Below are 22,917 nucleotides of genomic sequence, written 5' to 3' on the forward strand. Positions count from 1 at the left end.
ACTTAACATGGGGCCTTGTACCTCACATGTACTCAACAAATCTTCATTGACCCAAATTGCAATAAATTCTACTAGGATTCTTAGAATGTATTTAGATAACTATCACATTGCTTCCTGTGTTAGGTACTTCTGGTTGAATTTCTCTGTGGGAAGGTGTTTATTGAATTGATTGGCTTTCGAACTTGGTTTTTATTTGAACAAAGTTGGGTAGAAAGTGAGATCGGGCGTTAAAAAGAAGTCTGTGATCTCCTTGGCTTGCCTGACACAAGGCTGTTCACAGACCCAGGTTTCCCTTTGAATTCGGTGTGAAGTCTACGTTGATAGAAAGATCCAGTGCTCAGGATTAGCTTCATTAGGCAGTTGGACTTTAACAGAGGCGGCATGCGATCAGGAAGGATTCTTTTAGGAATGGGCACAGAGAGACAGACACCATGTGCATAGATGAATTCTCCTTTAAATAAAAACTGAGTCAGATTTTAGAATGAAATTCTGTAGTGCTGTCAAACTGTTTGAAACTGGAGTTGGCAGTTGTCCTTTCAAACTGTTATTTCAGAGCACGTGTCCCAGAAGGGACAGCTAAGAATGTTTGTCATATTTGAACTCTTTCCAGCGCCATTCAGCAGGATACTGGCAGTCCACTTTCCGTGTTAATTATTTCTGCCCTGATTGCCTGGCAACACATAACATGGGAAGTATTATACTTCGCTATTTGTGAATGCTTCCAGCTGAATGCAGGGAGAAAATGGAATACAAAGTCAGCTGGAGATGCAACTTAATAAGTTAGGTGTTTTTTGATTGAAAATTTGTTATGGATGAAGTGGCTTGTAATCCCGTGATTGTATGTGTTCACCACAATCTCAGAGAGTTTGAGGGTATCCCAGTGGGCCTTGGTGGAAAGAAAACACTGGTTGATCTTAATGGCCACCAGACTAGAATCTATGAGCACGAATGGTCTCCACAGAAATCGAGCAGACTTGCTGTAAGCCCACATTATTTCATCGTTCAAGAATTTCCTTGTATTTTTTTTTTTTTTTTACATTGTTGGAATCTGGAAATTTGAGTTCAGGTATCGGGAAGATGGGGAAGAGGGTGGAATAGCTCAGTGGTAGAGCACATGCTTAGCATACACGAGGTCCTGGGTTCAATCCTCAGTATCTCCACTAAAAACAAAATACCCCAAATATAGGAAAGCTGAGAATCAAGTGGGATGAACAGAAATGCAGAAATGTCATGGCGGCGACAATAGCGAAGATCGCTGTGAATGGGAGGCGATGAGGGCTTTGATCGGTGCCCTGGGCACAGTACGAGCCTCTCACCACACCACTCTGAGAAAGCTCTGCCTGTGGCTGGGGTTCTGTTAAAACCTGTTTGTAGAACTGAAAACAATACATCCACTCACAGCATTGGAAAACAGTGACACATTTCTGAATTATTTCCACAACTTCAATAATTTTTAAAAAATGATTTCTCTGGAGCTTTTCTTCTTGCTGTGTTCAAGAAAGCCCCCATGAGTGACAGCTTCAAAGACGGCAGTATCGCATTCTGTGCCGCTAGGTAATGTGAGACGATGATCCAAAGGAAATCAATTCCAGAAATGAATTGTAAAATGCAATTATTAATGTGTTTAGAAATACTTCTTTTTATTGATGAGGTAAGTACTGAGTTGTGAAGACTCAGTTACCAAGTCATACTTCAAATTTTTTCATGGGAAGATGGAGATCAACCTTAAAAGTAATTTTTCCCATGATAATTAGGACTTCAAACATTTATGCCGATTGTTAGAGTGTTACTTTCTCAATTAAACTAGGTAAAAAAATTAAAAAACAAACAAACAAACAAACCTGAAGCCTATAGTCTTGGAGCAGATACATTCAGTTCCACATATAAAAACCCCAGCTTGGAGTGTTGACCAAAAAGGTGGGGGCAGGATGCATTCCCCTCAGACCTGCTGCCATTTTTACTAGACTTACTTTCTGCGAAAATTAGCTTAGGGCCAAAAAGAGGATTAGCCTCTCCTGATTATTGTGAAGATTAAATTAGGTGAGAAAGCCCACGTTTCTTTAGGCAAATGTGGGTTAAAAATGGGATCGTGTTGGTCATAGCCACACTTGCTGCTGCGTTTTCTCTTTTAAGTGCCCTAACAATGGACTCCCAGGGCCAGCCTCAGCCTCGCCCTCCAGGGAAGGCCTGCTCTTTCTGGAGTCCTCAGACATTTGCGTGCCAGCGCCGTCATTTCCGTCCCTTGTGGCAGTAAGCAGGCTTTTTCCTTTTGTTTGTTTCTTGTTCTGCATCCTACCCACCGTGGGCTGCTGTTCTGCGTGGCCACAACAATGCCACAGCTATTTTAGAGTTTGGCAGTCTGGTAGCAAGTGGAGGCGAATGCTGCTGATCTCATCTTTCTGTGTAAACCCAGGCAGCGGAACAGCGCTGCTTCCACTTTGATGTCTTACAGAGTTCTTAGAGAGGGAAGGGAAAAAGCTCGTTTAAACATTTAAACTTAAACCCTTCCTGGGAATTTCAGGCACAATGTCACGGACGGGAGCCTGCAAGGCAAAGCTAACACGAACATCAGGTTGAAGTCAATTCCCCCTCTACCCTTAGACCAAGCTTGCCTGTCCAGTTCTTTTTTCTTTACCTTGGGAAGAAACTCCCCCTGTTAAGGCTTCTCAATATCTCAGGCAAATGAACTTCTGGAAGGATAGACAGCCTCGTTCCATCTGAGAAGACATCTTTAAAATGCCTTAATCCCAACAGTAGATACGACATAGAAAAGAGATGTCAATTGTGGTCTGGAGGTCAAATCTGTCCTGTATGCTTGTGTTTGTAGGTCCTGCCTGATAATTGGTTTTTATATTATTAAATGGTTGGGGAAAAAGTCAAAAGGGGAATATTTTGTGATGTGAGAAATTCAAAATCTGTGTCCATCCATCAATGAAGTTTTATTGGAACACAGCCACACCTATTTGTTTACAAATTGTGACTGCTTTCACACCACAGTGGCAGAGTTGAGTAGTTGGGTCACCATAAGGCCTGCCAACCAAAGTATGTACCATCTGGGCCTTTAGGGAAGAAGTTTACTTGCTTCTGACATCAAAGTAAAGATGGAACCACTGCTTTAGGCAGAGACTGGCTTTTTATTCTTAGGAAGCGCTCAACAAGCATTAGGCTCAGATATCCCTTCTTAACACATTGCAGTACAGTGATTTGTAGTATTTTTCCTTTCCCTCCCTCTCTCTCTTCCTTCTTTCCTTGCTTCCTTCATTCCTTCTTCCCTTTCTTCCTTCTTTCTTTCTTTTCTTCCTTCCTCCCTTCCTTCCTTCCCCCCTCCCTCCCTCTCTCTCTTTCTTCCTTTCTTCCTTTCTTTCGTCTTTCACCTGCAATAGCTCTTACCATTTCTTATGAATGTGTAACTTACCCCAAACTTTTTCAATGTATGACAAGTGATTTTAAACTATTTTATGTCAGAGCAGTATCTTTTAAAGATTCCATTAAAAAGTGCACTTTGATACACTCTAATAAGAGTCAAAACATACAAAGCCATTTTGAATTTTGTCAACTAAATGTCAAACATGGTTGTTTCATTTACTTTAGATAAATTTTGCTAGAAAAAGCATGACTTATGCACAAATACATTTTGAAATGTTGATTTGAGGGCCAAGAAGTATATTAAAATACATATGGCAATTGAACTGTGTATTTATAATATTAAACATAGGCAGTGATTGTTTTTATGAACTCATGTTTGGTGTTCTTACACTTTGTGTTTAAAAATATGTTCTGCAATTTGTTGTTTTATATAAATTTTGTTTTATATAAATTAAAATGTTTGATATAAACATTTTATATACTAGTCATTTGATTTACTTTTTTGTTACTTAATCTTTGTTTTCTGAATAATGAAATCAGAAAGGTTTCAGGCTTCTATTTGCTTTAACAAAAATAACACATTATATATATGCATAATCTTTCTTTCTTTTAAAGGAAAAGGCAAAATGAATGATTACCATTATTTTTTCACCTTATAATTTTGGTTTTAAAGCAATAAATATATCTTGATATTATAAAATAATATCATTTTATGCATTTAATGCAATATGCATTTTCACATTTCAGGGACTAGCAAAGTGAGTACTTTTTGTGTGAGCTGATTAAGGAATGGATAGATGAAATAATTCTCTAACCTTTATGCCACCAACGTAATCACCCAGCACAAACAGCATCATCATCTCATTTAAGAAATGGCTTATTTTTCTCCATCCTTACTCAGCACATAGCTTCCAGGTCTTTTGAATGCTCTTATTTCTCCTGGTGGAAGATACTACTTCCTCTGTATTGAAATCACATCTCCTGACAGCCGATGCTGCCACCACCCTGAAGTAGGGAAAACATGCTTCATCCATTTGTTGAAAGGACAGCATGAATTTACAAGGCAGAATAAGCTTGTGCTGTTTGTCTTCTATAGCAATGGTCTTCAAATATTCAAGTTTGTACCTCATTCACATATTTTTAGAATATATCTTCATAGTTAGCTAGATAGATAAATGGATAAATAGATGGATAGATGTGGATAGATCGTTGAGGATGGAGTGATGAGGATAGATAGATGTGAATAAATAAATTTAGATAAATATATAAATAAATAACATTTAATTTTGACAATTTTTAAAATACATTTTCTCAAGATAACTAGTGCACATAAATACAGTAATTTTTTTTTACATACGCTCTCTATCTTACTTCAAATAATTGTGAACATCCATTACAGAAGACAATGTAACACATAAATCACTTTAAAACGCAGTAAATCACAATGTGCTGAAAGTTGACAAATGCTGGGCTACTTGCATATTGTATGTAATTTGAGACTGATGACATATGGCCATTGTGGGGGTATCAGTATTCAGATGTGTGATAAAAATTATTAACAATAGGCATTATGTTTTATATAAAAAACACAAATAGAAATTCTAACATAATACTTTACATTCTAGTGGATTGTTTTGTAGATCCCCTGGGCTAGAGAAGCTCATTTGGGGCAATTAGTATTTTGTTGCACCTCTAGAGGTATAGCTTTTTCAGTCCATTACGTTTCTTCCCTCTCCTGATGTTATGGATCCTGAATATCTGTGCAAGAAGACAAATGTGAATGAGCGTCAGTGTGCTCCCTTCAGTACTCTCTGTCTGCTCTTGTCTTGTCTCTGTCTACCACTAATCCTGGCTAGTTGGGCCCTCCCTCCAAAATAGGGTCCTTCCTCATTTAAAGTTTTTCTTTTTTTTTTTTTTAAGTTTTTTTTGGGGTGGGAGGTAATTAGGTTTATTTATTTATTTTTATATTTTACTGGGGATTGAACCCAGGACCTCATGGATGCTAAGCATGCGCTCTACCATTTGAGCTACACCCTCCTCACGTCCTTCCTCATTCAGACCGTGGCCCATGAGGCTAAGGAATAGGGGTCATTCCTCAACAACTCAGCAAGCCAGGCATGTGTTTTAGTGGCTGCATTCTCTATTCCTCTTTGGAGGTATCAGGCCTTCCTGTAGTTAAAACTTATTTAATTTTACTCTGTTCACCTGCTGAAATGTTGCTGATGTTCCCATTAGTTTTGAGGGTTAGAGCTCATTTTAAGACCCTGGATAAACCAGTAATCTTGCTGGAGTCTCATCCTTGGAGAGTTGAAACCAGTTAGCAGGGAGGAGATAAGACGATAGCCAGGAGACAGAAGATAAGCACTCATGTGCTCGCTTCAGCTATCTGGTGAATGTTCAGTCGTAGATGAGCGGTATGGAAAGGGCTAGGGAATGCTGTGTCAAGCTTTTGAAGGAATGCTCTGATTCCAAGGTTGATACTGAATTCTACATTCAAGCACTACCCTATGATGAGGTGGAAATAGCGACTAATAAGGATTTTACTAATCTGCCAAAAATGGGTCAGTTTCTGCCACTAGAATCATTCTTTTGGGCCAAGGTATTCACTACGCAGAGTTAGATTAGAAAAATTAACCTTAGAAGAAAATCTTGTTCGTCTATTCAGTTACTCAAAAATGTATCTCTGGTACCTACTTACCTGCTGTGTACTCACTGCTTGGCTCTGGATATAAAAAGAGGACAATGCCAAAAAAGAAACCCCAAATCCCGGGAGTTCTCAGTTCACAAATTAAATATTGAAATCCACTATGTATTTAGAATTGTGTGGAAACCAAAGACATAAAAGGAGGTTATAAGACCTATTCTATTTAGTCAAGTAAGTCCTGACAGAGAACACTCACTTCCCTGCAAAAATCTTGAGGCCATTTTTATACTTTGGGGCATCCATGTGAAAATTTGCAATAGTAGCTTCATTACAGGTGTTAAGATTTAGTTCATTTATGCTGATAAGATCTTGAAGTCAGAGGCCTCCTTGAATAAGGGGATCTCTTAAGTGTCATAAGTAGAGAATATAATTGCATTCATGTTCCTATATTGAGTAAATTCTACCTGGTAAACATTGACTGAGTCTCATTAAGACAAAGTAATAAGACTCTGTGCTCTCAAATACCATTTTCTCAAGTATGCATTTGCTTCTACAAGCTTAAAATCCTGCCTCTGAGAAGAGTTGCCAGTGACATGTTTAAAAGACCCATTTTAACAGAAAAAGTTACAAAGCCAAGCCAAGTAAGTTTAATTGCATGTCACCTCTTGGTTTTGACAAAATATAATGGCACAAGTTGCTAGTAAACTTAATTATGTAGATTTATTTTAGCTTAACAAAATACATGCTATATAGAGTAAGTAGTTAGCTACCAGCCAAGTTTTAACTTGATACTTTTTTTTTTATGATGAAAATACTCTTGAAAGAATGATTTGAATTAATGAACTTTACCAGTGTAATTGTTGTCAAAAGTAGTTTTATACTGGAAAAATACCTCCACTTGTGGTTCAAGGAGAAATATGAGGACCTCTTTTCAACGTGTGAGATGAAATTCGCTAAGGATATTACAACTCCTTTCTTGGCCTTGCGCCTCCGCCAAGACTCCTCAGAATTTCCGTTATTACCCCCTCACTGTTACAGCTCAACTTTTTCCAAGTCACCTCTTAGAATGATACACTGTATAGGGGCAGAGATGGCTAGCTAAATGAATACTGATGAGTTTTGATGACACCCCAGCCTACCCTTGATTCCCCACATTAGTTTTTTCCCATTTCCTCAGTTTCATTCCCCTTCTTTCATGCATCTTAAAAAAAAAAAAAAAAAAACAACCTGTAGGTGTATTTGTTTTTTTCCTTCTCTTTCAGCACCTCCCAGTCACCAGACCTTACATATTCTTTCTTAAATCTTTTCTGGTATCGGTTCTTTCTGTTCATTCTCATCTCTATATCCAGACAAAGGCAATTGCTTTTTCATTTCTCTCCTGGTCTTCCTCCTCTTCAGCCAACCCATTGTGTGTGATGAATATTACTAAGATAGAGATTTTATGACTGCCCTGCCCATTGTTTCTCCATGGCTTAAGGCTTTGGCGTGGCCTTTAATTTCTCCCGTGTTATGTAATCTTCCTCCGTCCTTCCACCTTCATTGTCATTCTGGCCCAGCTTGTCATCGTCTCCTGACCATGGCATCTTCAGCTTTGATTTCCAGTCTTTGTTCATAGTGTTTCCATTCCCATTACTCCTTCTCCTTAATCGTATCTTTCTCAGCTTTTATGACTCAGATGAAATCCTAACTTCCTTACACCACTTCTCCCAAGTCTCCCAGCTCCAACTGGTCAGTTTTTCAAGCTGAAAGGAATTTCAAAAGCCATAAACACACCTCTGCGTTGTACATAAGAAGAAACTGAGTCCCAGAAACGTTAACTCGTTAGAGGCAAAGCTGTGATATGAGCCCCTTCATGTTCTTTTCTTTATATCTTGTTGCCTGTTAAAGAAATGATAGTATTTAAGAGTCACATATCTCTTTATTTGTTGATTAACAATATAATGTTTTGCATTATTGCTGAACTGTATTTCATCTGTACATGTTTGTTCTTGCTTTCTAGTCTACAAACTCTGAGAAATAAGGTATTGTGTATCCCATGCAGTTCAGTGCTAAGCATATCCAAGCAACTGTAAATACTGGTTGAAAGATTTGAATGTACTCTTTAAAATTCGATCTAAAATTCTAATGAGGTCTCTGTTTTTTGCTAACATGTTCAAGTTGAACATTAAATCATATTTTATTCTTAAAGAGTAACAAACTGTTTAGGTATTCAGCATTTTGCTAAACAATGTAGCAAAGGGAATGGAGATTAAAGCAGGGTTAGAAGGTTAAATTCAGATATTTAGACTAAGAAATAAAGTCCAATATCTTACTGCTAATTAAAAGATATTTCCTGAAATAAAATTAAGATGAAATGTTTTGCCAAATTGTTTTTCCCCCAAATCATGTTTATGTATTCGATTAATATTGGATTAAAGGGAAATATTTGTGTATACTTAGCTATGGCATTATTCCTTTGGTAAACAAGAGATAGTTTTACGTTTTTTAAATGTCTGTAGGCCTAGTTTGTGGTCCATAGCATTTTATGAATCACCAGTATTTAACTACCTGACAAGCTTTTGAACCATAGAGAGGCATGCATGAAATTGAGCTTCTCCTGAAATGAAAGGAATTCTTCTTGAGCTATCAGATGCCAACTCCTCACATTGTCTCCTCATTAGGGGTAAGCTAAAACTTATCTCTAACATTAGTAAAATCGAAATTTAATAACACAGCAAACATTTTGAATTTAGGACAGGAAAAAAACTAATTTCTCTCATTAAGTACCACCTTTTTGATGAGCAGCAGTGATGATCTATACGAGTTAATGCAAAGTCAGTGGAACAAAAGTTAGTTTTTTAAAATGTCATTTACCATCCTGAAAAAGCCTGCATGCAACATTACATTTCTCACTTTCTGTAAGTCTTGGAAAGACACGGTATTTTCCTGGTTTCGTCAGCAGTGAAAATGCCTTCACACAGGCCTGTAGCTGATGACATTGTAGTGAAAGCTCTCTGAACACTAATTGGAAATTAAAAAAAAAATCTTGACAACACCTCACTACATCATAGTTATGTTTCACCACCTTAGACATTCATTATCGCTCACCACATACGTGCATGTTAATGGGGAAAATTATTTAGAATCGCTTTATATTGCAGAGTCAAGATATTTCTCTTTTTAAATATTCTTGAATTATTTTTGGATGACTAACAACTTGTGATATTGAATTGTAATTTTATACATACTTTATTGTGCAAAACAAACTGAAGCCCCTTTTATTTTAAGAAATTCTTCAAGGAATGTTCTTCTAAAAACAAAAAACAAAAAAAAAAAAAAAAGAAAGAAAGAAATGCTTAAGTTCCCTTACAATATTAAGAGAAAAAAAATCTGCACTCTCTTCAGATCTATGTAACTTATTAGAAGATCAACTTTATCCATGTGACTTTAACTTTCTTACTATTTGAAAAATGGAAATCTCAAAATGGACATTTTAATGATTATATGATGATTAATGAAAACTTATGAAGGAGGTGCATAGAGTGCATTTCAGATTTGAGTACAAAGAATAGCAATGAGAACAAATAGTACTGGGTTTGCACAAGAGGCTATAAGAGATCTGGAATATGAGAAAGATTTAGTAAACTTCCCTCTGTCTAATTTTCCCTTTTAACTCACAAAGGATTATATCAAGTGTTCCTGCAAAATTGTAAACAAAGAAGAAAAAGAAAGCCTCAATTTGTACACGATTCATAGGATTAAGTTTATAGTAAGTGTTAAATGCTAAACACACAAAAGAATACAATTAAATATTAAATACATACAATATAGTGTACAGATTAATACAGACAGTATGTTTGGCCACACTGTCTGCTCTTGAGCTTTAGCTCGGGTTCTGGCTTCATAGAATCCTTTCCTTTGGATCAGTTTAGAATAACCTCATTGTGTACAGAGGCTATCCAAAGGAAATCACTTCCCTGCTCGCTTCATACAGTACATGTGGAAGATACTCCATAAATACATGATATGACAAATTTTTCTAATCCATACCACTGCTCAGCCAAGCTAATATTCCATCTCTTTCTTGCTCATTCATTTGGATAGCCATGCACCTCTTCATGAAAACCACAGCTGTGTCACCATATAGAACTACTACGCTTAGAATGCTGCAAGAGGCTGTAAGCCAGGCTCCAAAATTCTTCACATTCTACCTATGCAATTAGAAATTTGTGGCCTGGAAGTACAAAGGTGCTAATATATTGTCCCCAACTGTTGATTATTAACCAAATCAAGTTAGAAACCCCCCATAGAGGTAGCTATGTTCATTGAGTGCTTTCTATGCCCTTGGCATCAAAGTTAAAAAGAAAAAAATCCCTCAAGCTTGTAGGAATAAAGCTGACGGGTTAACCATGGTAACAAGTAAATACCAGAACTTATTTAAAACTTATTTAATCAGTAGACGATAGTTTGTTTCATTTAACATGCTTCTGAAAGCCAACCAACGAGTGGCAGTGTTACGCCTTCAAATTTAGACAATCAGTAGCAGACTTTTCTAGTGAGTACATTTTTTAAGCTGACACTGAATTTAATCCAGACCCACAAGACAAACCACACTCCCAAGGCTGGTGTTAATAACTTGCCTCTGCAACTAAGACATCCTCAAATCAAGCATTTCTCAAGAATCCTAAAAAAAAAAAAAAAAAAGTGGCGGTTTGCTTCACTCAGTGGGTGTGTGCCTGGCCAGCATCAGCCTTCCTCACGTTAGGATAGAATACATTACTCAGTTTTTCCATTTCTGATAATGAGTGATGTTCTCTTCCTATGACAAAGTGTTAACTAATTTAATTCTCGTATCAACTCTGTGAAGTAGATTCCATTACTGTCCCCATTTTAGAAAGGAGGGGACTGAGATAGCAGGGAACTTAGGGAATTTTCACAAGTGTTGTGTGGTTGGTAAGAGTCCAGGCAGTCTGACTCGGAGCCTAGGCTCCCAGCAGCTCCACTGTGCTGCCTCTCGCACGGCGTGGAAGAGGTCTAGAAAAGCTCCTGCTGTCTCTCACACGCCAGAAAAAGAAGCAACGCTTTAGAAAAATGACCACTGTGATTTCCCTCTTCACTTTTAGAAGTTTGAAGCAAGAATGATTTATAAGGATATGGATAAAAAGTGAAGCACTTTGAAGTATTATTTGGGAGCTTGTAAAATAGGAAATCATCAAAATATGGATTATGGGTGGCTGAAGAGCTGTGTGAATGACCTCCTGCTCCATTTGTGAACCTTTATTCTCCTTACAGAAAAGTATCTCCCATGATTGCTGCTGCCAGACCCAAACTGTGGTTCGACCCTGCTTTTCTTTTTCAGGAGTGTTTGGCTGGAAGTATGCAGTACGTGTGTACCAGTTCAGCCAAAATTACTTAGGCTAAACACTGTTTCCTCAGTGGAGGAGTGAAAATGTACTAAAAGATGCCAGGGAGTTTGATGTATCATCAATGGGTGATTAGCAATAAAATTAGTAGTAGTATGTACAGAAGTATTACTGGACGGTTCTTGGTGGTAGGTGCTCCATATTAAGCAGTGCATAATGCAAAAAACAACAACATGTAATTAGAGAATGGATGGCTGTGATTACTGTGAGTTCCTCCAGAAGGCACCAAAATATTAGAATTAAAATAAAATAGATTATTACAGAGAACCCTTAAAACTCAACAATAAAAAAAAAGCCAATTTAAAAAATGGGCAAAGTTCTAAACTTCACCAGAGGAGATTCACAGATGGCATAAAAGCATATGAAAAGATGCGCAACATCATTTGTCATTAGGGAATTGCAGAAACTACTCAGTGTCTGGCATTTAAGAGAAACTTGATGGGTTTAATTGCTCCATGCCTTTCTAAACGGTATCTTCCTCTTACCCAGTTCCCAGCTGGGTTCTAAGTTCCCCAGGGGTAAGATTATTATGCCTTTTTTTGAGGTATAAATGCATTTCAGAGTCCTCCACACATTCTAGGTGTGTGATCAGTGTTGGTTTAAAGTATATGTCTTGTAGTTCCTTTTATTCGGTCTGAAAATCTCAGACAAGTTGACCTGGGTAGCTCATTTACATTTAGTGGAATTATTCATTTGGTTGGGTTTAAGTTCATCGTCTTTGCTCTCTATCTCCTCTATTTTTTTCTTTTCCTGCTTTTTGGTATGAATTGAATATTTTTTGTATTCTATTTCCTTTTTCTTACTACTTTTTACCCAATGGCTGCCTTAAGCATTACAATATGCATTCTTACCTTACTGCACTGTGACTCAAGTGAATATTATATCAGTTACTATAAAATATGAATGTCTAACAATGATATGTTCCATTTACCCTCACTCATTGTATTATAGTTGTCATATATTGTAACTTCTACATACATGATAAACCCATAATAAATTGTTATTGTTTTTGCTTTAAACAGTAACTTGTCCCTTTCAAAAAAAGAAAGAAACAGAAACAAAAAGTTTTTAAAATATTTACCAGAAAATTTATTATTGCATGTAATATCCATTTCTTATAAATGCAAATTTCCATATTATATATTTTTTACCTTTCTCCAGCATTTCTTGTGCATATATCTCCTGGGAATAAATTCTGTAAGGTTTTATTATCTGAAAATATCTGTATTTCTTATGCATACTTGAAGAATATTTTCAGTGGATATAGGAATCTGGTTTGCTTGCAATAATTTAAAGATATCACATTATCATTTGGGCTTCATTATTTCTCATAAGAAGTCACCTATTAAATTTACCATTATTCTTCTTCATGTGTCTTTCTTTTCTAGCTGGTTTTTGTGATTTTTCTCTTCCTCTTTGGTTTTCATCAGTTGACAGTGATGTACCTGGATGTGGTTTTCTTTGAATTTGTTCTGCTTTGAGTTCACTCATTAGTATTGTCCCACAAGTGACTGAAACACTGTTTTCTTTGTTTCTCATGTTTCTTTGCCGTGATTTTTGGATCAGGTAGTTCCTTTTAATCTGTCTTAAAAATCGGTCATTATTTTTGCATTGTCCAATATGCTGTTAAGCTTTTCCAGTGATTTTGTTTTTCATTTCTAATATTGTACTTTCAATTGCAAAATCTCTCCTTGATTCTTTTTCATAGTTTCCATTTCTCTGCTTACATTATTGAGCTGTTTACTCATATGTCTGTCCTTTCTTTTAAGACCTTGGATATATTTATAAAAGTAGTTGTTTATGAATTTCAAAATCTGGATCATCTTTTGGGTCTATTTTTATTGGCTATGTTTTCCCCCTTGATTTGGGGGACATTTTCCTGTTTCTTCATATGTCTAGCAAGCCTTAAATGCATGTTGGTCATTGATAATGATACATCAGAAGGAGACCAAATCATGTTATTTTCCTTTATATGCTGTTTAATCGTCTTCTACAGGCAGTTAAATTACCATTGCATATTCCTGATCTTGTCGGCCTTAGTGCTGTGCTGTGTGAGGCTAGACCCACTCTTCTCTTAGACCTAGGATGTCACCTTCACTTTAGGATACAGTTGTTGATCCTAAGTGATGGTCTTACCAGGTCTCACCTGAATGCCGGGAGTGCCCAGTGACATTGCCCTCTGGTCCTAAACTATATATTATTTTTCTATCTCTTGTCTCCATTTAGCTCTTAGTTTCATAGCAGCCACTCTGTAGGTCGTGTATAGACTTGGGTTAGATCTCAGCCAAGAGCCCTCAGTCCTGGTCAATGACATTCAGGAACTTCTGGGGCTCCCTTTTACACATTCTGCCTCTCTGCTGCCCTGTCCTGCAAATTCCAGTCATTTCAGTAGCCCTGAAGTATGATCCCTGCCGGCCCAGCTCAGCAAGACCACTCTCTTCACATGGGCGTTATTTTCTTGTACTGAGGGTTGAAAAGTGCTCCCAGGTGGAAAGTCTGACCACTCACATGGGCAGGCAAATCTCAAAAGTGGATTTTAAATGAGACTATGCTTTAGTGGTGAAAGGTCAATGAAATGCAAACTTCTGATAAAAATGCCACCACCAGTCGTGTTTAATGTTCTCTCCATTGTAAAATGGGATATGTTTTAGGTTTGATAAATTGCTTTTGCTCTCTTGGTGTTGGCATAGGATCATAAGTCACAAGTAGGTAAGATTCAACACAGGTGATAAAGTTCTGTGCCTTTGGCAAAGTAAACTTACATTTTAGCAAGTTAAATTGGAGTCAGAAAGTAGAAACCCAAGGAAATGTAAAAAAAAAAAAAAGTTGGAGATATTAGAAATAATAATAATCCTGGCACATAATTTTCTATCAAACTATCCAACTCAGCTCTTGATGAGCTGAGATCTTCTTAGTACCATTAAGTTCACTGAAAACTAAAACATACTAATACTTAATTTTAAAAAATGCTTTTGTCATCTAACAGCGATCAGAAATATGATGGGCATTTCTGTGGTTATTACATAGAGATAGGAGAAAAACTATTCCCACAGAATGAGTTTCAGATGGAAATACTGGGAGACAAAACATTTGTTTGTAACTGCATCCCAGGAGTTCTGTTCAATCTAAAAGTTACGTAGGAAATCAACAGACGGTTGATTTTCTAAATTTATTTTTTATTTTTTTATTAGAGGCAGTAGCAGTAGTGGTGAGACAGGAAGGAAGAGGGCAGGGCACAACCATTAAAAGAATGACATAGCCTTTGAGAAAAACAAGGTATGATAAAAACTGGTTAGGAGCAACGAGGCCCAGGATGGGGGAAGGTTTGACTTCCAGTAGACCTGGAGCCTTATTATACACTCACTATAATATATTAGCTAAATGACACACCCACCAGCACCATGACAGGCGCCATGGCAGTTCAGAGCTGACCATAAAAGGCCAAAAAGTGGGTGGTGGCCCAATTCTTGGAAATCCCCACCCCTTCGCCAAAATAGTGTCTGAATTATCCAGCCCATAAAAGCTAACCACCCCACATCCCAGGGCGGCTCTCACCTTCTGAGATGTCTGCTTCTCTGCCTATGGAGTGTGTCTCTCTCTAAATAAACCTGCTTTCGCTTTACTCTGGCTCACTCTTGAATTATTTCCTGCGTGAAGCCAAGGACCCTCACGTGGCGGCCCATCCTAGAGGCTAGCACGTGTCCCAGGACATGGTATTTCCTTCTCCCACAACAGTGATAATGGTCGTGTTCCCTGACCCTGGTTGATATTCCTGAGGAGATACTTCAGATTAAAAAAAAAAGAATAAAATTCAAGGGTTTTTCAAATAGAGTGCTCTTTTACTTAGTTTCTTTCTTATAATGCCTTGATGAAGCCCTCACGAATCCTAATGTTTATAAAACAGTATAGAAATACCCTTGACATTACCGTAAGTGTTTGAAACTGGCAAGGGATGGACTGCTCCAGTCTCACCCTTTGGGGGAGACCGTGACTGCATACATGTTCTAAGTCCCCAGCCTACTTTCACGTTCACTCTCCAACAACTGTATGTAAGTTGGTAGTTTCTCCTTCTGTGATTCCTCCCTCTCCACCCCATAAATCTGTTGTTGGACCACAATGCTTTTTCTAGTGTAAAGCAGTGGCCATTTATAACTGTTAAGTGTTAATGCTCAAGATGGGACCCTTTTCCATGTAAATGCCTACTGATCATTATACTTCATGTGTTAATTAACCAGTTGCTAGTAAAAAAGGAAATAAATACTCTCAAGTCCTTTCTTTTTAAACGATTGTGAATTCATGGATTGGGGAAGTTCTATTTAGTAGAACCAAGATCTGCCAACTGTAATAGTATTTTTTCATCAGGAAGATGAAGCCAAAGATATAAGTTATATAATGAAACTATACATAAAAATTTCACATTAAAGGAAAATAACAATAGAAGTAAATAACTGAGAAATTCCAAGTAAGCTATATTGTCACAAATGGTTAAAAGCACAGAAAAACGTTTTTTTATTACCTTTTTTAAATGATGGAAAACATTACATCTACAGGCTGTACCTTCATTAGGGTTTTAAAAATACAGAAAACTATAGACTTCAGTGCCTCCTTTATTTCTTCTTCCTTCTGTATATTATTTTCAATTTTTAGTCTCTGCAAAGTACATCAGATAAAATACCCAGTAAGAACATTAGGTATCTGGAGGAGTAAATACAAAGAAATAAGTTTTCAATGAATACAAATTAGGAAATGTTACTTTGGTTTTCCTTACTTCACTGTAAGGAACCCACACCACTGAACAAATTTTAAATGCTATTTGTCTTCAGGTATCAGCCCGGAACTAAAAGTTAAAAAAAAAAAAAAACTTCAATCCAGCTGACAGGTGTGATCACTAATAATAGGTTTACTTTGATTTTAACTTCACATTAAAAGACTCATCCTTTACTTGCTGCATCCTTTAGCCCTGTTAGTGCTCCGTGTTAAAACAGGAACTGAGAGCAATTTCAGAGGATACAGGAGTGTGCTGTGCTTTTATTATATCTGGCATGAATTTTGCATTCATAACTGAAACCTTTGCTAGTATTTCCATGCATTATATCATCTAAAGTGCTCAGTCTTCTGCCTGTTCCATTTCTCAGTTTTCCTGCTTTTTCTAGTTATTTCAGAAGAAAACAGCCATCAACTTTGCCTTTGCCTTGGAAGCTGAAGATCATAACTCTTGGAGTCAAATGCCTGACTTACTACTTGGCCTTGGGTTATTCATATTACATCTTTGAATCTCCGTTTTCATATCTATACAGTGGTGTATAATAATGATTATTTCTGGGGATTGTGTAAAGGTACAATTGATAATGGATTCTTATATAGAACATTCAGTGCAGTGTATGGCATCTGAGCTATTTTCTTTCGCATAAACATCTAAAAGGTTGTTGAACCTCTTCACTATTCCACGTGTTCTACATCTGTACTAACCTTGAGAAATAGGTAGTTTTTATTTACGTGAAAAGCATCTCTTAAAATTTCAGACTCCAATAATCTTAGACGTCCATTTGCCATATAATATAAACTGTTATGCTCATCAATACACAGTAAGACAGAGAGCATTCTTTCAAGTTTGTGGTAGAAGCAAGATTTAAATTTCTAACTTGTGATTTAATAATTTAATACACATATATTTTTAAAATATGCATTTACACAGGCAAAGTGGCATCCACTGGGTAGCATTTAATAACACTCTTTTGAATAAGACATCCAGGATATTCAGAACTTTATAAGCCCAAAGAGCCAAACTATAACTTCCAAATGGAATTTTTTACTGCCATTGATTTACATGGTTATAAAGCTAGCAAGAAAAAAGTATGTTTGCTTCACCAAAGTAAACCAAAATTATGACTACAAATATCTTCAAGAATAATTTTAAACTGGATATTATACTTGAATTTCATTTTTATACCAGAAATGTAGATACTGCCAATAAAAATTGATCTACTCGGTTCATTTTATACCCATTCTGCTTTAAGTATCATAGTAAATTGGGTCTCATTTTGTTTTCTATTTAATACATTTAAAATATTTATTTTTATTCAGTAATATTTAAACAATATGATTCATAAAACTTCAACAAGTCATTCTTCTAAGTGTTATTGCAGGTATACAGATGAGTATGATGTGGTCCCAACATGCAAAGAAGCATGCAAATCAATAGGGGAGAGAGACATACTCAATAATGTGTAGAAGTGAAAAATGGGGCTGGGAGGCAGGTGAACTTCTTATCTCCAAGACTGGTTACTTTTCACCATACTCAATGGATAACTTCCTGGATTACTGAAATCATCTTTATAAAATTAAAGCGTTTTGCTATTTTGGTCTTTATTTTTTCTCCTGCTTCAGTCTTAATGAACAATCAGTGTTATTTCAAAATAAGTAATCTCTTAGAAACTGTGAGTAGTGGAATCCATATGCTTATCAAACTAAGTGCATGGATGTAATTTCTCTCAGGTACAATACATTTTGACTTTTTTTTTTTTTTTTTTTTTTTGCTGCCTTTGCTTTCTTTTCTGGCACGTAAGATGCATATTTTAGATAAAATAAATTCATTTTTCTCCAGAAAGAGCTCATATTTAAAACTAAGCTTAAACAAAGCATAATGACCTAGCTCTAAAATTCTATATTTCTTTGCCAGTAGAAACTTCTCTCCCAATGATCAAATCCAAAACAGCCTGTGATAATATCATGAAATTCAGTAAAAGGGACCCAGAGGAACTTAAGTTTTAAAAAAAGAATATTGTTTGTCTTATCATGTAGTATATGACATTTGAAAAAAAAGTACATATATGCTTGATGGTGAAGACCAGGAAATTATGTAGTCACATTCTATCTCTGTGCAGGCAGCTCTTCACTTGTTTGATTAAGAGCAATGTTACCCATAAATTGTACAGCTTTATTCCACAGCTTTGAGAGCACATGATGATAAATTTAAGTTGAGCACTCCATATTTCTCCCAAAGAGTTCTTTTATTTAGTTTGACTCTTAGACTTGCTTTATTGGACAGGGGTCTTCAACTTCTCTTATGCAGAGAAGTATATATTTTTAAATGTGTAATTATGGCAAAAATCCTTGAGCTGTATCTTGTTCTAGATAAGAGAATACTCATTCTTAACATGGATGCTGAAATGATCCATTTTGTATATATGGGAATGGGAAAAATCAATCAAGGACAACTGCTTTTAGCCCAGATCTTAGGACGCCACAGAGCAAAGCACTGTCAGAGGGATGGCTTTGTTAAGTATATTTTACATTTACGTATGTATAATATGTATACATTATATATAATACGTATATATTATATTATATATTTTATATATATATTATTTTATATATATATTATACATATTATATATATAAAATATGTAAACTATATAAAAGTAATATACATATATATCTACATACATATGCATTTCCTCCTTCTCAGGATCAGTTTGAAAGTGATTATTCTCATAACCTTCAATCAGACATCAGATACAAGTCATGAAGTTTACCAATATTATATTTTAAAAAAATAGCAACAATAGTAATCATCTGAGCTGCACTTGTTCAACATTTCGCCTCCAAATTGCTGTCTTAAGTAAGAGCAGCCCTAGGTAGTGGTGGGTCAAGAATTTAGGGATTCTGAATCCTGCCTGAAAATCTGTCTAATTCATCATGGCCAACAGTCTGAAAGAATCTTTAAAATCATGCATTGTTTGTCATGATCTCATCAGCATTTAGCAAAGCACTCTGTACAGCAGGGCATTTATAAATGCTTTAAAACCTTGTCTGATTGAAACACTCCACAGAGTGCATCTCCTGTTCCGAGAATTCCCAGCTGGTGCTAACTAGAGACCAAAAGCATGGCTGTGGCCCTCTTCAGAGGTCTTGCCACGAGAACCGAGACGTGCAGGATGGAGTTCCCCAACAGAGCTGGCGGAACCCGGAGAATGTCAGGGTCAGCAGAACGTTTGACTCAAGGCAGGCTGATCTGAGGATGCAGAGAAAGACCTTGTCTTCTCAGTCTTGTCCCTCAATTCTCCATAAACGTAATTCTGATTGAGGATCCAAAAAGTACTGTTCCCAGACATGCCCAAGGATTTTAAAAGTAGTAAGTTGCAAAGTGGAGCCTGGTGCATTGAACTCCTTTCTTCAGAAATTGTAAATTTCTGTAGAATTTCCATTCTGCATGGACGTCCTTGGCAATAATGGAACGGTAGTACTTGTGTTCATTCACACTTGTGGAAAGCACCGGGGGAGCCTGGAGCAGTGTAAGGCTTTTTAGGTCTGCTCAGCTGTGCATTCTTGCCCTGTCCCTTGTTACTTGTTACTCTGTATTCCCCCCTGCAAAATGGCATGAGGGTATGTGTCTCATAAAACAGTTGTGAGGGTCAACAAGGATAAGTCTGCAATGGTCTGCAGTGCAGAGGGAATAAAGATAATGCCAATTATGCTTTATGACCATAGGACACATTTGAAAAGAGCATATATGTTTTGGGAAGTCCTACTGAATTTTTTTTTCCTCAATGGATTAAAAAAAGGAAAAACAAAACCCACATGTTTATCTGGAAATTGTCTTAAAAGCCATATCTTTTTCTTTTGATGTCAGTGGTAATGGAGGATAGGTGGCCCGACGTGACATCCTGTCACTGAAATCATGTAGAAAGCGTGACGATTACTCTACTGCAGAGATTTAAGGAAATTAAGCTGCCACATTCTTCGTTGAGATAATTGTTTATGAGGGTGTTGCTCTAGAGCAGTTGTTTTCCAAATAGGATCCTTTACAACCTGCCTCAGAATCATGTGGGGTGCTTTTTAAAGATCAGACTCAGGGGCTAACCCCACACTGACTGAATTGAAACACAGAGCATTTCAATTCACAGCTTCCGCACCCCCACCCCGGGAGCTGCATGTTGAGCACTCTCCCTAGGTCTAAATCTGAAAAGTCACTACCCAGAGCAGCAGTCTTCAGATCTTTGACCAGCCATCTGATGAGTGACCTTCTGACATCTCCCACTGTGTGTGATTTGTGTTCTGCTCATTGTGGTGGACATTGTCAAACATACAAATATTTTGAAAACTATATTAAAGGTTGAAAATATGATTGGAAATTAAATATTTTCTTTCGTCCTTTCTGTTGGTCTTATAAACTGCCTGGGACAAAGAATTACACTTTTCATCTCCGGCCCAAAGGATAGATTGGCTTCATTCAGGTGGGGAGGAGAGCAGGCATCGGGGACGCGGCGTACAAGTCCAACTCCATGTGTTATTTTTTTTCCTTTCTTGAAAAAATATCTATTGTAAAGTGTAATGTAACCCCTGCTTCTCATCCAACTTTAGTAAATCTTACCATTCTGCCCAATTTACTTCAGAATTTTTTAAGTAATGAAAAACCTACAGAAATATTAAAAATTCTTTGTGTATCCCTCCCTGTCCCTTGTCCCATCCCCATGACTCCAGATAACTGTTATTCTGAAATGTTACGTATGACTCTCATTCATGATTTTATACTACATCTTCATAGATATCTACCCACAAACAGTTCTTTCTTCCTCCCTCCCTGGCTCTCTCCAAGAGAATTGTTACACGGTATTCAGTCATCATGTAAGTGCTTATTTTTAGTTCCATATTATGCTCTTAAGATTTATCCATATTGATACATGTAACAGTAGCTTATTTATTTTAACTACTGTAATATTTCATTGCATGAATACATGTATCATTGTACCTCTGTGAAGAAGTTGTTCTTGAGTTATACACAAAATCAGACTTTCTGGCTTATACATTTAATAGATCTACAATTTCATAGTTTCAGACATCTTGTTATGTCAGTTATAAAGGTGTAAAAATGTATCTTGCTTTAAATTGTGTTTAAGTCATGATTAGTGGGATCACCATGTTTTCGTGTTTGTGACCATTTGTTTCCAGGTCGCTTTGACCTGTTTCTCCCAGGGCCACTGGGTCAGAAGGTGGCCTCGTTATCACCAATCTTTAAGCCCACAGGAGTGTTGTTTTAGGGGTATTGTTCTGTCATGGCAGTATTTCTGGCTGTTTCCATCCTCCCTAGGCAACATGTTCATGGAATATCTAACCCAGGAAGCAGAATTGTTTTTAGATTTCTTTCTGGAAAAGGAAAGCTCCATCCCAGCCACTGGTTTTGCACAGTCAGCTTGTTCTCTCTCCTAATGTAAGGCGCTTTCGTACTCCCTGCCCCTCAGAAACTTCCAACCTAAGTCTTTTTCTGAATCAAAAGCTCACCTGCCTTGCAGCTTCTGCTCTGCTCACCCCTCTATCCCATTTTGGAGTCTCAGGTGTATTTACCTTATTTTAGAGCCCAATTATGCTTTGTCTTTTTAAATTATAAATATTTATCATTGCCATCTATTTATAGGGGGAGCACAAAATATAAACCTAAAATTCCTATTTATTTTGCTGAAAAAACTATAAAAAGGTTTATGACCCTATTCTTTTACTAGATATATAAATGCTGTCCCATGTAGGCAATACTCAATCCAACATTTATATATTAATACGTACTCACATCCTGTTTTAGATACTGATCACATCTCTTTTGTCATTTTCTGAGTGCTGTCTGTTCCTTTTGTACATGAGAATAGCCGTGGGTTCCTGGCATCTATTTTATTTAATGAACCCTCCTCAGTGGTCAGAATTGCTTGGATTGGTGGTTAATATGTAGATAATGTAGGTAAATCCAGAGATGCTTCCCTCAGAATTTGAAACTGAGAGGGAGAGAGGAAGAAAGAGAAGGAGAGGCCAGTTGCTCCTCGCGTGACTTACATCAGTGAGGCAAACTCAGGTCACGTTTGTACCACATGGAAGAAGAAGTAGGAGAAACTCTTTTCACAGAGACCGAAGATGCACAGAGAGAGACAGAGTTAGAGGTGGTCAGAGGGCTTTCCGGTTCCTCATTTCCAACCTTTCCTGCATGTGTGTTTCGAGAAGTACCCGCCTGTCCTGTGCAATATAGGTATCTGTTTGGGGGTAGTGTACTGAGTTTCTTTCACTACAAGTAAAACAAGTTCCAACTAACTATGAGCAGTCACTCTGTTGCTCCCTTGGCTAAGCTGGGCTTAATGCTTCCCAGAATCTCCTTTCCTTATGGTTCTGCACAGAGTTGGCTGAGAGTGGTACCTGCATGAGATCTGGGTAGAAGGAAAACAGTGTCGAGGGCTCTGTGAAGGTTGCGGTGCTTAGTTGTGGTGACGGCCTGAGTGGGGACAAGCTCGCTGATTCCAGCTTGTCCGTAAACCGTCCTCTGCTGCAGACCCAGCTCTTGCCAGTTGCCGACCTTCCTGACCAGTGGGGGGGCCTCAGGCTCATCACCAGTTATTTTCCAGAGACCCCTCCATCAGCTTCTCCTCACTTCTGCGTGGACGACTGAGCATGACTGGCTTCTCAGACTGACCAGTTTGTGACTTGTCTGATTTCTTGATTCTCCCTTAGACGTTCCTTTTTCTACTC

The 22,917-nt window shown here is 37.3% G+C and overlaps 1 long non-coding RNA gene across 2 annotated transcripts in view; it reads left to right on the plus strand.

The window, feature by feature from the left end:
- LOC116154738 (uncharacterized) overlaps positions 1–22,917 on the plus strand; it is a 263,959-nt gene that overhangs the window by 72,153 nt on the left and 168,889 nt on the right. The window lies entirely within an intron of this gene.

This window comes from Camelus dromedarius, chromosome 9, assembly GCF_036321535.1.
Source record: "Camelus dromedarius isolate mCamDro1 chromosome 9, mCamDro1.pat, whole genome shotgun sequence".
NCBI lineage: Eukaryota > Metazoa > Chordata > Mammalia > Artiodactyla > Camelidae > Camelus > Camelus dromedarius.